Genomic DNA, 19,128 nt, shown 5'->3' on the forward strand with positions numbered 1-19,128 from the left:
TTAGCTCTGGTTGATTAAATACCACAAGGGACCTGAGATATGCTAAGCCTCAGGGATCAAAAGTTTGTTTTCAGTTAGACAATGTTTCAGTCAATGAAAAAAAAATGGTTGGCTTGCATTGGGCTATGTAATTGAGAAGCCTTAGGTTTGGAATGAGTAATGGCCAAGATACTGAGAAATGGGAATGTTTTTAATCATCCATACTGAAATCTCTGAAATCCAGCTCAGTCGCCTGTAAAATTGTGGGGTTGGAATAGCAGCCTTTTTTTCACTCTTTTCTTTGTTTCCAAAAGGAAAGTCATCCTTTCCAAAAAAAAGGAAATGTTTGTTTTACAGTACCATCAATGGCAGGGGGGCTGAAGGTAATTGATAAATAGGCCCCATTGATAAATTTGTTAGAAGGTGGGGGAGGAACAAATTGCAATTATTTGAATTCACATTTGAATTTAAGCTGCAGCATGCTTGAGTTGTACGTGTAGTTGAGTTGAGTGTATTGAAGTTCAATCATAATAGAGCTGGAAAGCACCTTGGAGGTCTTCTTGTCCAACTTGCTGAAGCAGGAGACTTTGTATAATTTGAGACAAGTGGATGTCCAGTCTTTTCCTAAAAGATGTGGAAACTCTGGAAAGAGTGCAGAGAAGAGCAACAAAGATGATTAGAGGACTGGAGGCTAAAACATGAAGAACAGTTGCAGGAACTGGGTATGTCTAGTTTAATAGAAAGAAGGACTAGGGGAGAGATGATAGCAGTATTCCAATATCTCAGGGGTTGCCACAAAGAAGAGGGAGTCAAACTATTCTCCAAGGCACCTGAGGGTAGAACAAGAAGCAATGGGTGGAAACTAATCAAGGAGAGAAGCAACTTAGAACTGAGGAGAAATTTCCTGACAGTTAGAACGATTTATCAGTGGAACAGCTTGCCTCCAGAAGTTGTGAACGCCCCAACACTGGAAGTCTTTAAGAAGATGTTGGATAGCCATCTGTCTGAAACAGTATAGGGTTTCCTGCCTAGGCAGGGGGTTGGACTAGAAGACCTCCAAGGTCCCTTCCAACTCTGCTATTGTATTGTATTATTGTATTAAAAACCTCCAGTGATAAGCACCCATAACTTCTGAAGGCAAGCTGTCCCACTGGTTAATTGTTCTCACAATTAAAGACTCCAGCCTTTAATCATGAAAACATTGAAAACAAGGCTTCTAATAATCAAAGCAAGCATTGGAAAGAAGGAAATATTTAAAAAAGAGGCTGATAAATGAAGAAATGGACTGAGAGAGGCGTCTCTCTCTTTGTCTCATGAGATCCTTGGCATCTGAAGAACTAGTGAACAAAATAGAGGTAAAACAAAAAGGAGAAAGTATATGGAAGACCAATTAGAGTCAGGGGGGAAGAGGATGAGAGAATGAAAGAACATATGCACTAAACCATCAGGGACAAAACAGAGGTGCTGGGTCAGGGGAAGGTCAAAAGGAGATCTTGCTGGGCCCTCGGTTGTCATCTGCATGCTCAGTGGCTTGACTGATCTGCTTGGCTTGTCATCCTGGCTGATCAATTGATCCAGCTTTCAGAGGTGCCTTAAGGTGATTACTCAATGGCCAGTTGCTTTTATCTCAGAGTAATGCAGAAGAAGGATGAGATTCAAATAGGATGCAAATGTATAAGCAATGAATTCTAGTGCCATATGATGCTCATGTCATAAACAAGGCTTGCTGGAGGAAACTCAAGAGCAACAGCAGTTCTGAAGGCGAACCTTACATTATGTTAAATGGTAGCCATGTTTGCTGGAGATAATGGGAGTTGAAATCCAGACATGTGGAGGATACCAGCTCAGAGAAGGTTGTATTAAATGTTTGGTATAAGTGCAAAACAAAAACAAAAATGGTCACCTCTTAGGACGGGGGATTGTCCGTCTGGCTTGGGATCACACAAAGCTACACTGCTTTTTATAAATCAGTTAAGGGCATTTACATTTATTAGATGATTGTTTCTATAGCCAGACTGGTCAATATTCTCGGGTTGTCAACTAGTTTCTGCCTTGGCTGTCAAAACAGGGGCCAGTCCCTTTTGCTAAGACATCTTGTTAATTTTTTCCTCTTGATTAAACCTATATTTTGCTTGGCTGAATGTCAAACCAGGAGGTGCTGTACTCAAATGAACTAATCTCCACACACTTGCCAGCAGGCAATTTGATCAGCAAATTTGGCACATGCCCAGTGGAGAATTTAAGTAAAGCTGAGCAATAAAGAAGGAGGAAAACAATCCTCCAGAATTGCAATTAGATATGCATGTTGTTTAACTCAGGGAAAGCACAGTCCTTTTTCATTCATTCTAGGAAGCAACTGAGCTGACCTCATGCCCCTATCACAGCACCCAATCTGATGACATCACTGCCACTACATGACCTGTGACAGAGGTGGCTTCCTACCAGTTCGCACCAGTTCGGTAGAACCAGTTCGTCAAATCTACCAAACCAGTTAGAAGAGGTTCCACCAGTGGACCCGGAAAGCAGGCCACACCTACAGGTTCCAAAAAATTTTGAAACCCACCACAGATAGACAGAAAGAAAAAAAGGAAGAAGGGACAGAGAGACAAAAGAAAGGAGAGAGAGAGAGAGAGAGAGAGAGAGAGAGAGAGAGAGAGAGAGAGAGAGAGAGAGAGAGAGAGAGAGAGAGAGAGAGAGAGAGAGAGAGAACACACATGGCCGGCAAGCCACTCCCACAAAGGAGGCCACACCCACAGAGTAGGTTCAAAATTTTTTTGAAACCCACCACTGACCTCTGATTACGTTGGGGTGGTAGTAATGATTGTTTAAAGGGTAAAATGCTTAAGGCCAATTTGTTTCTTTAGCCTTCCATCTGTTCCAGACTTTCAGAAATGGGTAACAAAATATTACCCCACTCCCTGCTTCATTGTATGTCTTCACATGCTTGACTGCAAAATGTTGCTCCATCCAGTTCTGTGTGTCTCAGCAAATTGTGGATGGCAAGGATATGCGAGGATGAAGAGTCGGAACGTGGGTACAGGTTTGAAAAGGATGCAGTATTCTTTTGTCTCCCTTCTTTCTGGATTCACAACCTCTGGCTGGCATTAGACCCTCTACATTCCATTTGCGTATGCTAATTAAATTTCAGTGAGATGATTTTGGTCTGTTTGGGTGTTTAAAGGCAGTTTGTTTAAACTTTAGACAATTCCATTTGACCTTCATGCCATATTATCCTCAGTAGGTTAACAGCAAGTGATGAATGCTAAGTTAATGGAGTTCTCAGATTCTAATTTGAGCAGTAGGCAGTTATAAAATGGTCAAAAAATGCAAATCAATCCAGGGTTTGATTTGTTTTCTAGACATATATTTACTAGGTCTAAAATTGTCCAGGTAAAAAAAAAACCCTCAACCAGGAGCAGCTTCTCTGGAAGCAGAACCAAGAATCAAGACTGTGTCACTCTTGCACTGGAGATTTCTCCAAATTGACACCTTTGGACATATAGAAGTCAACCTTCAAATTCTGAACAATGTGTTGAACATTCTGAGAGTTAAGGTTCACATATCTGATATGCAAAGAAGATGGGAATGTCTACTCTTTTTTCACATCGTTCTGATGGTTCAGTACAGGTCCTGGCTGTGGTCTCAAAATGTAGAAGCTTTGTAGTAGTCTTCTTTTAGGATTGTCCCTGTTTGTGTCACTGGGCACTGTCTCCCATCATTCTTAGGAAACATTGATTAGGGTTGTTGGTAATTGGAGTCTAATAATAACATCCATGCATTTCCATTTGCCATAATTCACTTTGTCTAATATAATATTGTTAGTAGAGGAAGCTTCATTTGAAAAATATAAAGAGGACAAATGTAGGTGCTAGAATCTATTCCAGAAAGATTGACAAATGAAGTCTGAAAGAAAACCTCAATATGCTCTTTTCCCCCCAGTGTGGTCTTGGCGGGCACAAGCTGCCACAGGCTTGATTCCATTCCTTGCCAAATAGTGCCACTATGCATTGCCAGAATCAATCGTGATTCTAGGTAAGCATTGTGGCACTTTTATTGCAGCTGTGAATCTAATCTGTCACTAATGCCTTTTGGATTATCATGATTTCTTACAATTGTGATTCATTAACTAGATACTTATGGAATTAGTATTAAACATCTCCTGTAGATTCTGCCTCAACATGTTGGAGTTTCAAAATCCTTTGATTGCATTGCTTTGCATTGAATTGCGTGTCAAACACATTGTGTGGTCCAGAAGAGGTCATAACACTGTTGTCTGAATCAAAGTTTAGTTTGGTTATATTGGATTTATATGCCGCCCTTCTCCCAAAGGACTCAGGGTGGCGTGCAACATAAAAACACATATGACAAAAGTTAAAAAAGATTAAATAGGAAATCTAATAACCTTCCAATCAAATTTAGGATTAAATTAAAATTAACAGTTTAAAATTAATCATTTATTTTATTCTGTTCAGGCCAGGCAGGCTTTCTGGAAAAGTCAACCTTTTAGGGCATGTCGGAAGGACCGGAGGTCGGGGATTATACAAAGCTCAGGGGGCAGCTCATTCGAGAGGGAAGGTGCTCCCACAGAGAAGGCTCTCCCCCTGGGGGTTGCCAGCCGACACTGCCTGGCCGCCAGCAACCTGAGGAGGCCGACTCTGTGGGATTGTACTGGATGGTGGGAGGCTACCGGTGACAAACTTATTGGTAACCAATTTTTAATTTGATGTAAATGAAAATACAGTGAATGTTAGTTCTTGTCTTGGACTTGCCTATGTTTTTTTTTACAAATGGGCTTTTTACTATGTCACTTGATGGATAAATGTCCTTAGTCCTGCCTCTGATGCAAACTCTACTGAGTTAGAAAGACCAATATTCAGATTTGGTACAAGAGAACAACACATCAGGGAAAATCCTGGACTGAAGTATCAATTTAATAATCTCTCTGTATTAACTTAGTAGTTTTCCCAGGGAAAGAAATAATCAAGCATTTCTAAATTGTTTGTGTCAGTTGGAATATGTTCATGTGTCATGTGAATATGTTCACTGAAAAGTGTTAAAAGACAATTTATATATAAAATGGGCATGTCACTGAGAAGGGGTGTAAATGAAAAATACATAAATAAAAAAGCATGTTTCCATCAATGCAGTATCTCTTATAATATATACAAAGGTTGTGAATTGTATTGTATTGTATGTATTGTATTGCATTGCATTGTATTTAATATAATATAATATAATAGGAGCCGAGGTGGCGCAGTGGTTAGGGTGCAGTACTGCAGGCCACTTCAGCTGACTGTTATCTGCAGTTCAGCGGTTCTAATCTCACCGGCTCAGGGTTGACTCAGCCTTCCATCCTTCCGAGGTGGGTAAAATGAGGACCCGGATTGTTGGGGGCGATATGCTGACTCTGTAAACCGCTTAGAGAGGGCTGAAAGCCCTATGAAGCGGTATATAAGTCTAACTGCTATTGCTATAACTGCTAATATAATATAATATAATAATATAATATAATAAATATAATTATATTATTTTATATTTATACTATACTATACTATACTACACTACACTACACTACACTACACTACACTACACTACACTACACTACACTACACTACACTACACTACACTACACTACACTACACTATACTATACTATACTATACTATACTATACTATACTATATTATGTATTGCACACCTACCCAAGATCATGTATTAGGGAAAGTTGTATTCAGTTTCATGAAAAACTATGTATCCTAAGAAGTGTGTGAGAGAGACAGTGTGTGTGTGTGTGTGTGTGTGTGTGTGTATGTGTGTGTGTGTATATGTGTGTGTGTGTGTTAGTATAGTGAAATTGCATATAAAATGGGAGGGAAAAGGGAGAAATGTTTCAGAATGCTGGGTGCCAAATATAAAATGTAGATGTTCTCTCATTTTATAAGCAGGAAATTTGAAAAATGGGGCTAGAGGTGTCATATTGATTCTAACCAGTTTAGACTGCACCACCTACATGGAAAAAAAGAGAAAAAGTTAAATGAAAAGTAGTTTGTTTGTTTATTGGATTTATATGCCTCCCTTCTATCAAAGGACTCGGGGCGGTGTACAACATAAAAAAAACAAACACATATTACAAAAGTTAAAAAGGAAATTAAATAAAGTATCCAAAAACAAACCCAATTAATATTAACAATAAAATTTTAAAAATTAGATTAAAATTAACAATTTAAAATTAATCATTTATTTTATTCTGTTCAGGCCAGGCTGACTTGCTGGAAAAGTCAACTTTTTAGGATGCTTCGGTAGGAGGACCAGAGGTCGGGATTATACAAAGCTCCGGGGGCAGCTCATTCCAGAGGGAAGGCGCTCCCACAGAGAAGGCTATCCCCCTGGGGGTCACTAGCCGACACTGCCTGGCCGACGGCACCCTGAGGAGGCCAACTCTGTGGGATCGTACTGGACGGTGGGAGGCTACCGGTGGCAGTAGGTGGTCTTGCAAGTACCCTGGGCCTAAGCCATGGAGCGCTTTAAAGGTCATAATTAACACCTTGAATCGCATCCGGAAAACAACTGGCAACCAGTGCAGGCCACTTAAAAGGGGTGTAACATGGGAGCACTTAGGTACCCCCATGACAACCTGCGCGGCTGCATTCTGGACCAGCTGGAGTCTCCGGGTGCTCTTCAAGGGCAGCCCCATGTAGAGATCATTACAGTAGTCCAGGCGAGAAAGGATGAGGGCATTAGTGATTGTGCACAGGGCATCCCAATCCAGGAAGGGATGCAACTGGCATACCAGGTGGACCTGGTAGAAGGCCCCCCTGGTCATGGCCGTAAGATGTTCTTCTAAACCAAGCTGCGTATCCAGGAGGACTCCCAGAGTATCACAATACTCAGGACTTTTTTGTCTGTGTGTATGTGACGAAGCCTGATCTTGACCTCAAGGGGCCTCAAACTTTACTAGATTTTAGAAGCCAAGTTCAGACCAGAACTGTGAAACAGTTCATTTCCAGGAGCAATTCTATGAATTTGGGGAAAAAGTTGGGGCCTAGAATTATAGAAGAAACTTGACATGGATTCCTTGGAGAACAATTTACAAGGCATAGCAAAGCCAACTCTTCTGTGATATGAGCTCTACATTTGTATCTTTGTATGCTGGGTTGTATGCTTTGTCTGGAGCCCTAAATTCATGGAAAAGTACTATAGGTGCACAAAATCTTTAAAGAACATGCATGATTATTTTGGAAAAGTTGCATACCAAAAGGGGCTGTATAAAAATATTTTTATTGTATAAAAGTAAATAAGTATAAATTGCTTACCTTGCTTATATTACTTTTAGGAAGTCCTGCATGATTGCCCTGAAACACAAATTCTATAACAAGAATTAGTTCAAGGAGATACTCTATTCACATTAGGAGAAGATCCCTTTGAAAATTTAGTTAAGCAACTTTGTGCATTCTATATAAAATCTCTGCAGGTTACAGAAAGTTGTAGATAAACATGGATGCAGCATTTCATGACTTATTATTATAATTTGTTCACAACCTGTTGAAGTCACAGCTGCCAGTTCTTAAACTGGTGTTGGCCATCATATGCATTGAATTCTTCCCAAGAACCCTAGGATGTTGTAATGTATCCCGTAATAATTGCAGGGTGGTCTTTGCAATTGACAGATGGAAATTTTGTCAATGTTCAGATTTTGTGCCATCCAAGTATGGCATTCAGTGGGCCAATTATTATTATGGTTGGTTGCACAGTCAGCCAGATGTTTAGACTGATGTGGTGTTTTTATCCACCTATCAAATTCTTCCCAAATATTACTCTAGTTCAGAATATCTCTTCTAAAGCCTAGATTTCTTGCTTAGATTAATAAGGTGCCCTTAAAGTAAGATGAATTAGAAGCTAATGGAATCATAACCAGATAACTGCTGCCTACCCATAGTGACAGTCAGTGGTGGGTTTCAAATTTTTTTAGAACCTCTTCTGTAGGTGTGGCCTGTTTTGTGGGAGTGGCTTGCTGGCCATGTGAGTGGGTGGGAGGGGCTTACCAGCCATGTGGCTGGGTGGGCATGGCCAACTTTTCACAAAGCATCCCGATCCAGGAAGGGGCGCAACTGACATACTAGGTGAACCTGGTAAAAGCCCTCCCTGGTCATGGCCGTAAGGTGTTCTTCTAAACTAAGTTGCGTATCCAGGAGGACTCCCAGATTGAGGGCCCTCTCTGAGGGGGCTAATATTTCTCCCCCTATCATCAAAGATGGACAAATCGGGATGACGGAAACCACAGCCACTCACTTGTGGTGGGATTGAGCTTGAGCCTGTTCCTCCCCATCCAGATCCGCACAGCCTCCAGGCATCAGGACATCACGTGAAGGGAATAATTTGGGTGGTTTGGGATAGAGATGAAAAGTTGGTTATCATCAGCATATTGATGATACCATACCCCCAAACCCCAGATGATCTCGCCCAGCGGTTTCATATATATGTTGAACAGGAGGGATGAGAGACAAGTGACATGCCTCAGGGTCAATCCCTGTCCTCCAGTCAACACGAACTGTGACCGATCCAACAGGTAGGAGGAGAACCACCTTAAAACGGTGTCCCCCACTCCCAACCCCCCGAGTCGTCGCAGTAGGATACCATGGTCGATGGTATTGAAAGCCGCCAAGAGGTCTAATAGAACCAGGATAGAGGAGCAGCCCTTGTCCCGGGCCCGCCAGAGATCATCAACCAAGGTGACCATACCAGGCCTGAAACCCGACTGAAACGGATCCAGGTAGGCAGCTTCATCCAGGTACTGGGGAAGCTGATGTGCTACCACACTCTCAGCAACCTTCGCTACAAAGCGAAGGTTGGAGACCGGACAATAGTTGGCTAAAGAAGCTGGGTCCAGGGAAGGCTTCTTAAGGTGGGACCTCACCACCACCTCCTTCAAGGCGGTGGGAAAGAACCCCTCTCTCAATGAAGTATTGGTAATCGCCTGGAGCCAGCCTCGTGTCACCTCCCGGGAAGCTGAAACTAACCAAGAAGGACACAGGTCCAGCGCAAAAGTGGCAGCACCGAGTCTCCCCATAATCCTGTCCATGCCCTCAGGGATCACAGGGTCAAACTCATCCCAGATAGTCTCCACAAGATTCATCCCTGTCGACTGGCCTGAATCTACCCAGTCAGAGTCCAAGCCTGTCCGGATCTGAGCGATTTTATCCTGCAGATACTGAACAAATTCTTCAGCCCTACCTTGCACAGAATTAACATTCTGTGTTAATTATTCACAGAATGGACAGCTTTTTCATTTCATGTTATATTCCAACTCAAGCTGTGAAAGCTGGTGACTTTGCTTGAGTTTGCTGTCTCTGGATTTTTTTTTTAGAAGAGAAGGAAATTCATGAACTTCTGGTCACTTCTCTGAACCTGACTTCCCAAGCTTTTGAAGTTCACCCATCCTGACCTCAAAAACCATGTGGAGAAGCCATCAGCTAGGAAAACAGAGGTGGAGAACATCAAAGACATAATTGGAAGCAGCTGTGCAAATTATCAGGGAAAGGATAATGGAGAGATATGTACCTATGTGTTTATCTATTTAAACCCTTAACCTGTTGGGTGCATCTCAGAGTCCTTCTAGAACTCTTTCTAATGAAGCTGGCATTGGCTGGGCATTCACTTTGTCCTCCTTGGCATAGCCCTTAAAAGAAAGTGTAACATCTTTTGGCCTTTAGTAGTAAAAATCCGGAGTTTTGGAGAGGAGGCGGAATGGGGCAGATAGATAGAGTTCTCTATAAAGAAAGGTCAATCTTGGGGCAAGTGCTTGATGGATGGCCTGTAAAACTGGAAAAGAGTTAGAGGTCATGCAGAGGCTGTGAAAGGTGGTTTGTGCTAGTACCAGCATCAAAACGGAAGGCATGCATGTTTGACTGAAGGTTGCTTCTCCTCTGGCCTCCTGCTCCTGACCATCAATCATACCTCATACTGGCAACCGAACAATTTGTTAGCCTCTGAGTTGACCTATGCCCCATTCAAGTGCTGAGCCTGTGTGCTTGCATGAGCTCCTGGTTGATGGATGATCCTTTGCCAGCTCTCTGCTGCCAGTGCTGTTTTGGAGTCCAAATCATAGAACCAAGTTCAAAAGTGGTGAGATGTTGGGCAATAAAGGGACAAGGCAATCATGGGAGTGAAAGCTTGGAGGACAAATCCCAGCAGGGTTGTTTTTAAAACAGCTAAGAAGATCCCAGAAGGTGATGTATCTGGGTTGGATTAGCATGATTCTAATTCTTCAGCACTGATGAAAGAAAAATGGGCACAAAACTTGGTTGAGGAAACATGAGCTTTACAGAGAGCCATGGAGCAGCCAATGCAGCAAAGGAGGTAAAGGGCCATAGAATGTATCTGATCTCAACTGAGGGCCCCAATCCTGAGATAACTTTATCTTTTGAGGAGGAGGTTGATCCTCTGTCTGCAACTTGAAGGGGAATAACAGAGTTGGAAGGGACCTTGGAGGTCTTTTAGTCCTCCAAATAGGAAACCCTTTACTATTTCAGACAAATCATTGTCCAATATCTTCTTTAAAACCTCCTGTGTTGGAGCACCACAACTTCTGGAGGCAAGTCCTTCTACTGATTAATTAATTCTGTGCCTTTATCTGGGAAGAAGGATGACATTTAAGGAGAAAAGGGTCCTTACATTTCCTTACTGTGCAAAAATAGATTTACTTTCCACTCTTTATTTATTTGTTGATTCAGTTTATATATGGCTCCATTCCCAACAACTTCAAGAATCATTTCCAAAATTTCAGAAGTGCCATTGCTACTCTCTCTTGTCTTACCCAGACTGGATAAGCCAATTCTGGATGATTGGCTTAAAAATGCAACTATTTCTAAGGCTTTATCAATATTACATGTCAGATTTACTGAGTGAAACACAGTAAATTTTCCTCAAGAAAAATTCTATGAACAACAAAAATAAAAACAATAAAGGGGATAGACTTGTCCTCTGGATAGCGATATTGCCATTAACTTAGTTCAAGTTTTAAAAGCACTTGAACTAAGATTCCAAGTTAAATTTCCTTGAAGCTGATTTAAGTAAACTGGAATCTATCAGACCATTAACATTTCCTGGTAAAATAAGCAAGAGCTGCCATTGGTCCTCATCACCGCCCTCCTCCTCCTCCTCCAGCAATGTGTGTGTGTGTGTGTGTGTGTGTGTGTGTGTGTGTGTGTGTGTGTGTATTACTGTTTTAATATATTTCATTTGATACTGTTTATGTATATGTGATTATGCACGCACATAGTGCTTTAGTTAAAGAGACAGAGAAATGAAGAGAGAAAGAAAGAAGAACCCAAGATTAACTTTTTTTAAAACACAATTTAGCAAATATTTTTCTTCATTTCCCTGCTTTGCTTTGTTGACAGAAAGGGACTGTATGCCATTATTCTTTGTCCTTTAATAACATTTTTGTAATAAATAACCAAGGATTTTCTATGTACTGTTTGTTCTTTCCCCAAGTTTACTTTGTCTTGTTTATCTGCTTTAATACTATTTGATAACTTTGGTTATTCTTGCTATATTTTTGAGTTCTTGAGTTCTTCTCAGCTTGTGCAGGCTTTGTATCCTGCTAACTCAACATTCCCCAATGCTACTACTATACATATGTGTTAGATTATATCTCCCATCTTCCCCCCATCTGCATGGCTAATACTATACTGTCATGGTTGAAGACTATGGTTTGCAATCTGGAAAAGAATACTTATTCCCTCCATTAACTTCTGCTCCTTTATTTTGCAAATCTTCTCCAAGTTTATATGAAAGAATGGCCTACATATTGGATGCAACCATTATTTTTAAATAAAACAGGAGTTGAAGTTCACATGTCTTAGAGTGCCCAAGGTTGACGAGCATTGTCTTAGAGTTTTGTGACAATCAAGCCACAGAATTCTCAGTCTGAAAACATGACTTGCTGAAATCAGTGGAGACATCATAGCTAAATCAAAAGCAGACCAACTAGATTAAAATTTAATATGCATATGAAGCCAGCCTTTGTGGTTCCAGACCATAGTTTAACTTGGTTCGTGAAAACATGCTTACCTTTACGGAAAGGTGCTAAAGACATTGGAACAAGGCAAGAAAGAATACAAGAAGAATGGAAATATTCTTACTTTATTTCACTTTATATTCATTTTTACTCATTTTCAAAACTTTCAGTAAAATTATATATTTTTTAAAAAAAAACAAATGCTGGTTTAGCAAATGAAACTGATATTTGAATATAGCCATTGATTGCAACAAGGAAGTAGGAGGGCAGTTAGAATGATAAGGAATCCGGAAATCAATTTCAAGGAAGAACTGCTGAACCGGTAGATCAGAGAAGCTTAGAGAACAGAAGATTTAAGGAGAAAATTTATAATTATCTTCAAATATCTGAGGGCAATTATAAGGAAGAAGGAACAACTTTGTTTGATGAGGCATCAGAGAGTCCGATTTCAAAATAGCATCAATTGAGTGGAAGGAAAATTGTTCATTTGTGCTAGTTATGAAGACAAGACACAGTGTGACTTGGGGAGGGCTAAAATATTCCATGGACAGAACTAGGTTAGTCATTATTATTTCAGTACAAATGTAGGAACAGCATCCTCCACTCGGTCTGAAGATACAGATCCTAAATTTGTCCTCCAACACGAAATACAATGAATCCTCAATTTTCACTATTTGCATCTCTTTATCCAACAGTAGGATTGGCTGTGCATTAGGGGGAAATTCTCAATATGGTTGGCAGAAAAACAAGCAGCTCTCCCTAGGAAGATGAACTCGCCATTTCTGATGATTTCAAGAAGCTGGTTAGTTGATTACCTAACAGGCATTCTACAGGCAGAAATTAAGAGAAAGCTCCTTCTTGGATTTTTCTAAATTGGACAGTGGGCAGTCAGGGAACTTTCAGAATAATGAGAAGATACATTCCAAAAAGCCACACTAATAGCATCTTCTTCTATCTTCCATGATAAAATCAGCCAAAAAGTGTCACCAAGAGAAGTTCCAAAGAAATTCTCAAACAGTCTGAGAATAAGATGGAAAGAGAGAAAAATGTTTGCAAAATGACAAGGTAGATGTTGCACGGGGTTGATTTTGGTGCTTTTATCTTGATGGAAGATGCAAGTAGTATGATCAGAGCAGGACTTTGGGGTGCAAGTCCGGAGCCCCACTCAGCCAAATGAATAATTACTCAAACCTGGAAGGATTGGTTTCCATCCTCATAAGTAAGTGAAATAAAACATATTGCCATCTAAAAACCCACTTGGTCACGAGTTCATCAACATTAACATACCAACAAGGCTTTCTCCTGCAAACCCTTTATTGAAACTCAACAATTTGTAACTAAGTGTAGGAAGTTATCACCCAGCCCTCTCCCAGAAAAATGAAATATCCTAGGAAATATTGAAAAGGCAGAATATTTCTCTGGATGTGAAAAGAAAGAAACATGTTTTAAAAGACAGAATAGCTGCCTGCAGCTTCCTGCCCATCCCCCTTCGTCAATGAGCCATTAAAGCCTGAGCCAGTCCACTTTACATAATAAAGAGTTCTCCCCTTCAGCTCCAGAGTGATGGGATTAAGGCATGATAATATTGGCCCTTTACCCAACTCGCCACATGGCATCTGAGAACTCAATCAAACCTGGATTCAAAACGCAGCCTAGAGAGTTGCCCCTGCATGGGTCCATGGGAGTCTGACAACCAATCAGAATACAAGCTCAAGATCAAAGGCCAGAGAGGGCATGAAACCAGGGACTCAGCTTCTCTTCCTTCCTTTTCCCTTCTCTTTTTCTCCACCAACATTGAAGCATGTGACCACCTTTCCTGTTCAGGACTCAAGCCATGTGGTTCTGTCCACAATTAAAACCATCTTTCCAAGCAGCCTCCATGTCTCCAGTGTCTTTTTCCCCACTTGGAGCCGAACCCAAAAGGACATTTCTTCCAACATAAGTACCTGCAATATCCAGGAAGGAGTATTTCTAAATTAAAGTGATTGGGAATTCTTGCCTTTTTTTTTGTCCTTCCACCTTCCCCCCAAAATATAAAATTTAAAATGAGGGTAGGGTACAATGCAACAGCTATAGGATAAAATACAATAATTTAATACATAAAGATGTAAAATAGAATAAAATGACACAAATTATATTTCTGTATCACCCCTGCAATCTGCCCCAAATTTATTTGCTTGCATGAAACCAAGCAAAAGGACTCACAGAGTATATCATTTCCCCCCTCCCCCAAATGCACAGGAAGTGTAGATTGCTTTCTTCTCCCTGAAACTCCTGTGTGTCTTTTGTTTAAGAAGAGATGAAGGAAAGGGAGAGTGAGATGGTCATGGGACAGTAGTCAGCACAGAAGAAAGTCTGTGCCTGTTGAGGGAGGGGGTGGTGGTGGAAAGCTTTAATTAGGGTGGCTTGTACACTAGCTTTAACCAAAAGCCAGTGGGGGTTCTGTTTGATCTTCCTGTGGGTCAGGCTGTTTGATTCAGTTTAGATCTGTTGAGGGGGACGGACACCTGCCCATTACATGCTTTTTATTCTGCATGAGAGCTTTGATCTCTTGAGGTTATATGGGAGAAGGGTCACCGAAGGGTGTGTTTCAAAGTTGTATTCATGCCCTTGCTAGCAGGGCAGCCAAAGCGGGTGGCTGTGGAGGAAGTCTCACACGCAGACGGCTCTGATCAGATGTGCTCAAAGATACCAAAACCTAGTGGAGTTCACCAAGAGGGGAAAGTTCATTCATAATCTACTGGGAGGGGATACCTCACATTCCTCAAATGACCAAGAAGAGAGTGGGGGCTACAAACACAAACTCTCTTGCTTTTTCAAGGACCAGTTGAAGGCATTCCTGGGGTAGTGAATGGTTACCTCTATGCATTCCTTTCCTTTAGCTGTTCTACATTATTAGCCAGGGTGAGCTCCATTTTTCTTTGGTGGAAAGGCAGACTATAAATTCCTCAACTGATAGCCATGATAGATGGCAGATAATTGTGACAATGATGATGAAGTTATGCATAATTCATCTCCCTTTACTGGACATTTCAAACCTTGCTTGGTTAGTGATTGACAGTATTACTGGAATAGTCTAGCAACATGAGGCTGGTCTTGCTTCCCACCCAGGCCATGATATATAGGCCTTCATTCTGCAGTTTTCTAAGCTGTCATCTACCAGCCAAGCATAAAATATAGTGGATAGAATAGAGAACCAAGATAACTCAATATAATGCTGTGGTTTTTTTTTTTTTATTACCGCAGGGGCTGGCTTCCATTAAAAACACCTCTGTTAAAAGGCTCTTAGACATTTACATGACCTGTTATGTGTCATCTCTTTCCTCTTTGTGATAAGATGATGTATTTGAAAATCTTTCTGAATATTGTTCGTTTGTTCGTTCGTTCGTTCATTCATTCATTCATTCATTCATTCATTCATTCATTCATTCATTCATTCATTCATTCATTCATTCATTCATTCATTCTGAAGCTGCCTTGTTCCTCAATCAGCAAGAGCATTAGTATGGCTCACAATACATCATATGTGAATAAAAACAGTATATTATAAGCTTATGTGGATCCACCATTTTTTGCTTTGACAAAGCGTTTTGTGCCACAGAGGCAACCTTATTCGGCTCATTTAAGTATCCCTAGCATCTTCACAGAAGCCAGGAAATGAATAAATAAATAAACATACATATTACATATGTCTCTCCCTCCCTCCCTCTCCCTCCCCCCTCTCTCCCTCCCTCTCTCCCTCCCTCTCTCCCTCCCTCTCTCTCTCTCCCTCCGTCCCTTCCTCTGCCTCTCTCCCTCCCTCCCTCTCCCTCTGCCTCTCTCTCTCCCTCCCCTCTCCCTCCCTCTCTCCCTCCCACCGTCTCTCTCTCTCCCTCCATCCCTCTCTCTCCCTCCCCCTCCCCCTCCCTCTCCCTCTCTCCCTCCCTCTCCCTCTCTCCCTCCCTCCCTCTCTCTATCCCTCCATCCCTCTCTCTCTCCCTCCCTCCCTCCTTCTCCCTCTCCCTCCCTCCCTCTCCCTCTCTCTCTCTCTCCCTCCGTCCCTCCCTCTCTCTCTCTCTCTGTGGAGGGCTCTAATGAAATGTTAAGAAATATTCCAGAAGACAGACATAAAATAAAATAATATATCACTTTGCTGTTATTGTGGAGAAATAAGGCTGAGTCTAGGCCAGGGGTGTCAAACTCATAGCCTGTGGGGGCCGGATGTGCCATGCGCTGGCCACAGCCCCCCCCCCCTGTTTTAGCAAAGAAAAAAAAGTTATGATGTGTCATGTGACTACAACGTGATGACGCATGTTTGACACCCATGTTCTAGGCCATTCAAAATGAATTTTCATTGCTCAATAAATTTGTGAGAAGTTGCTATAAAGATACTGTATGAGTTGAATGGGACGTTCGCTTCAAGGATATTCCTTTTTTACCATGTTAAGTAATTGAAAAATGATTTACAAAAAATGTTTGTAATGTTTACAAACATTACTTTTGTCAGAATAAATGAAAGCCTCTTTGGATGTTGGGTGACCCTGAATGGCCAGGGTGGTTGTGGTCAGCTCACCATCACTCTTTGAGGCTCCGTTTTGGGCCATGACAGCCTCCTGCAGCCCTCTACCAGCACAAATGGAGGCCAGGGGGCCAAGGCTCCGTTTTTGACAATGACAGCCTCCCGCAGCCCTCTGCCAATAAAAACGGAGCTCAGGGGTGCCACACACGGGCTGCCAAGCTGCCATTTTCAGCTGTCATGGCCTCCTGCATCCCTCTGCCAGCAAAAAGGGAGCTCAGGGACCCTGCATGCGGCCCCCCTGGGCTCCATTTTTGGTTGCAATGGCCTCCTGCCAGCCCTCTGCCAGTGAAAAAGTCTGTTTCCAGGGTATCCCCATGGGCAACATCTAAGCACTCTGAGGCCAAATCCAGCCCGCAGGCCTTGAGTTTGACACCCCTGATGTAGAAGAATAGATGAGAATTACATTTAATTATTTTAGGAACCATGTTGGTGTAGTGGTTAGAATGCAGTATTGCAGGGTAATTCTGCCTAAAGTCAAGAGTTCAATCCTGATCAGCTCAATAGCAATAGCACTTAGACTTACCATTTTTTCGGAGTATAAGACGCACCAGAGTATAAGACGCACCAAGATTTTGAAGAGGCAAATAAAACAAAAGTTTTTGCACTCTGCAGACCTCCCAAAAATGGCCTGTTTTTCACGAAAACGGGCCCGTTTTTTTGTCAAAAAAAAAAGGGCATGAAGAGCCTTTAGGAAGCTTGTAGAGTGCTCCTGGGGGCTGGAGGGGGGGGAAAACGTGCAAAAAAACGGCCCACTTTTTGTGAAAATGGGCCCATTTTTTGACAAAAAAGGGCATGCATAGCCTTTTAGAGTGCTCCTGGGGGCTGGGGGTGGTAAAAATGAGAAAAAAACAGTCCATTTTTCGCTCATTTTTTCCCTCCCCAGTCCCCAGGAGGACTCTGGAAGCCTCCTAAAGACTATGCACGGCCATTTTTGTAAAGGGGCTGGGGTTTGGGGAGGCCAAAAATGCTGTATTCGGTATATAAGATGCACCCAGATTTTCACCCTCTTTTTTGAGGGAAAAAGGTGCGTTTTATACTCTGAAAAACACGGTATATATGGCTTTACAGTGCTTTACAGCCCTCTCAAAGCAGTTTACAGGGTCAGCCTATAGCCCCAACCATTCATTTTACCCACCTTGGAAGCATGGAAGGCTGAGTCGATCTTGAGCCTGGTGAGATCTGAACTGCCAAACTGCAGGCAACTGGCAGTCAGCAGAAGTAGTCTGCAGTACTGCAATCTAACCACTACGCCGCTGTGGCTCATGGTTGAATCAGCCTTCACTCCTTCCGAGGTCAGTAAAAATAAGGACTCAGATTGTTGGGAGCAATATGCTGACTCTGTAAACCTCTTAGACTGTAGGACTGTAAACTTAGACTTAGGACTGTAAACTAATATGAAGCAGTAAGTCTAACTGTTATTGCTATTGCTAATTTTCAATAATCTTTCTCTCTAATCATTATATCTGCCCTGTTCCAATCACAGAAAATGACCATGATAAGTTAAATTTAGAATCTTTGCATGGAAAGGCTATTTGCCATGGCATTTAACATCAAATTTCCAGAAGGCCAGAGAATGGAAGACTTCTAGTTTTCACGTTCCTATTGTAAGAACTGAAACTTTGTGAAAGAGGATGCTGGGAGAAGAAATCTTGATCCATCGGGTTTTTTTTTCTGAGAGCAAAAGTGTTACGCAGGAAGTGAGGGCCAAAAATGAGCAGCTGCATCATGTTAAAAAACATGTTGAGAAGCCATTTTGAGGCAAGGCATATTCCAGACAAGTCTACATGCCTCACTTTCTTCGCTTACAGAGAAAACATCATATTTCTATATCATCCTTCATCACCATGCCTGGAAAAAAAAAGCCTATTATGGCCTCTACTGTGGTTGAATTTGATTTACATGACACAACTGCAACAGCCAATGTTAATATTTTCTTCTTCTTTCTAACTGTGGGTAGAACAGGTCTGTCCAAAGAAGCCAGAGAAAAGAAATGGGAGTTCCCCTCCTCTCTGCAAAGCCATCTTACCCTATAACAAAAACAAATTTTGCAAAGACCAAGACAAGCTTGGTAAATCTGCACCGTGGTGTCCCATTTCCTACTTCTCTAGTAAGGAAGCAATGTGTTGAATTTAAAGTATCCCTCTGGTAAAACTTAACTATTTAAAGAGTGCCGGGGTCCCAGAAATGCAAAACAAAGATTTGTTGATTAAAAACACATGGTTTGTTCAGGAGACTTCAGTCGCCAGAAAAAATCAGTCCTGACAGTGTTTTGGCTTTTTCTCTACCACAAGACAAGATGGTGATTTATTACAGTGATGTCAGTAGAGCTACAAAATGTTCCCTGAATTGTCTCTTTATAAAAAAGAAAGAAAGAAGGAAAGAAAGAAAGGGGGGGGGAGGGATGTATGGGCTTGTTTATATGCAGGGAAGACTCTGTATGGAATGACCCTTTCAAAGGTCCCCAGTTCTTAAGAAAACATGTTTCTATTGAGAGAGATTGAGAAAGACTTGTTATTGTATGATGATGGGTTATAAAATATGGGGAACTATTTAGTCATAAAATCAATGGTCCAA

The sequence above is a fragment of the Thamnophis sirtalis genome, unplaced genomic scaffold (assembly GCF_051295495.1).
Source record: "Thamnophis sirtalis isolate CommonGarterSnake01/CBP01778 unplaced genomic scaffold, rThaSir2_p1.2 scaffold_2, whole genome shotgun sequence".
In the NCBI taxonomy this organism is placed as follows: domain Eukaryota; kingdom Metazoa; phylum Chordata; class Lepidosauria; order Squamata; family Natricidae; genus Thamnophis; species Thamnophis sirtalis.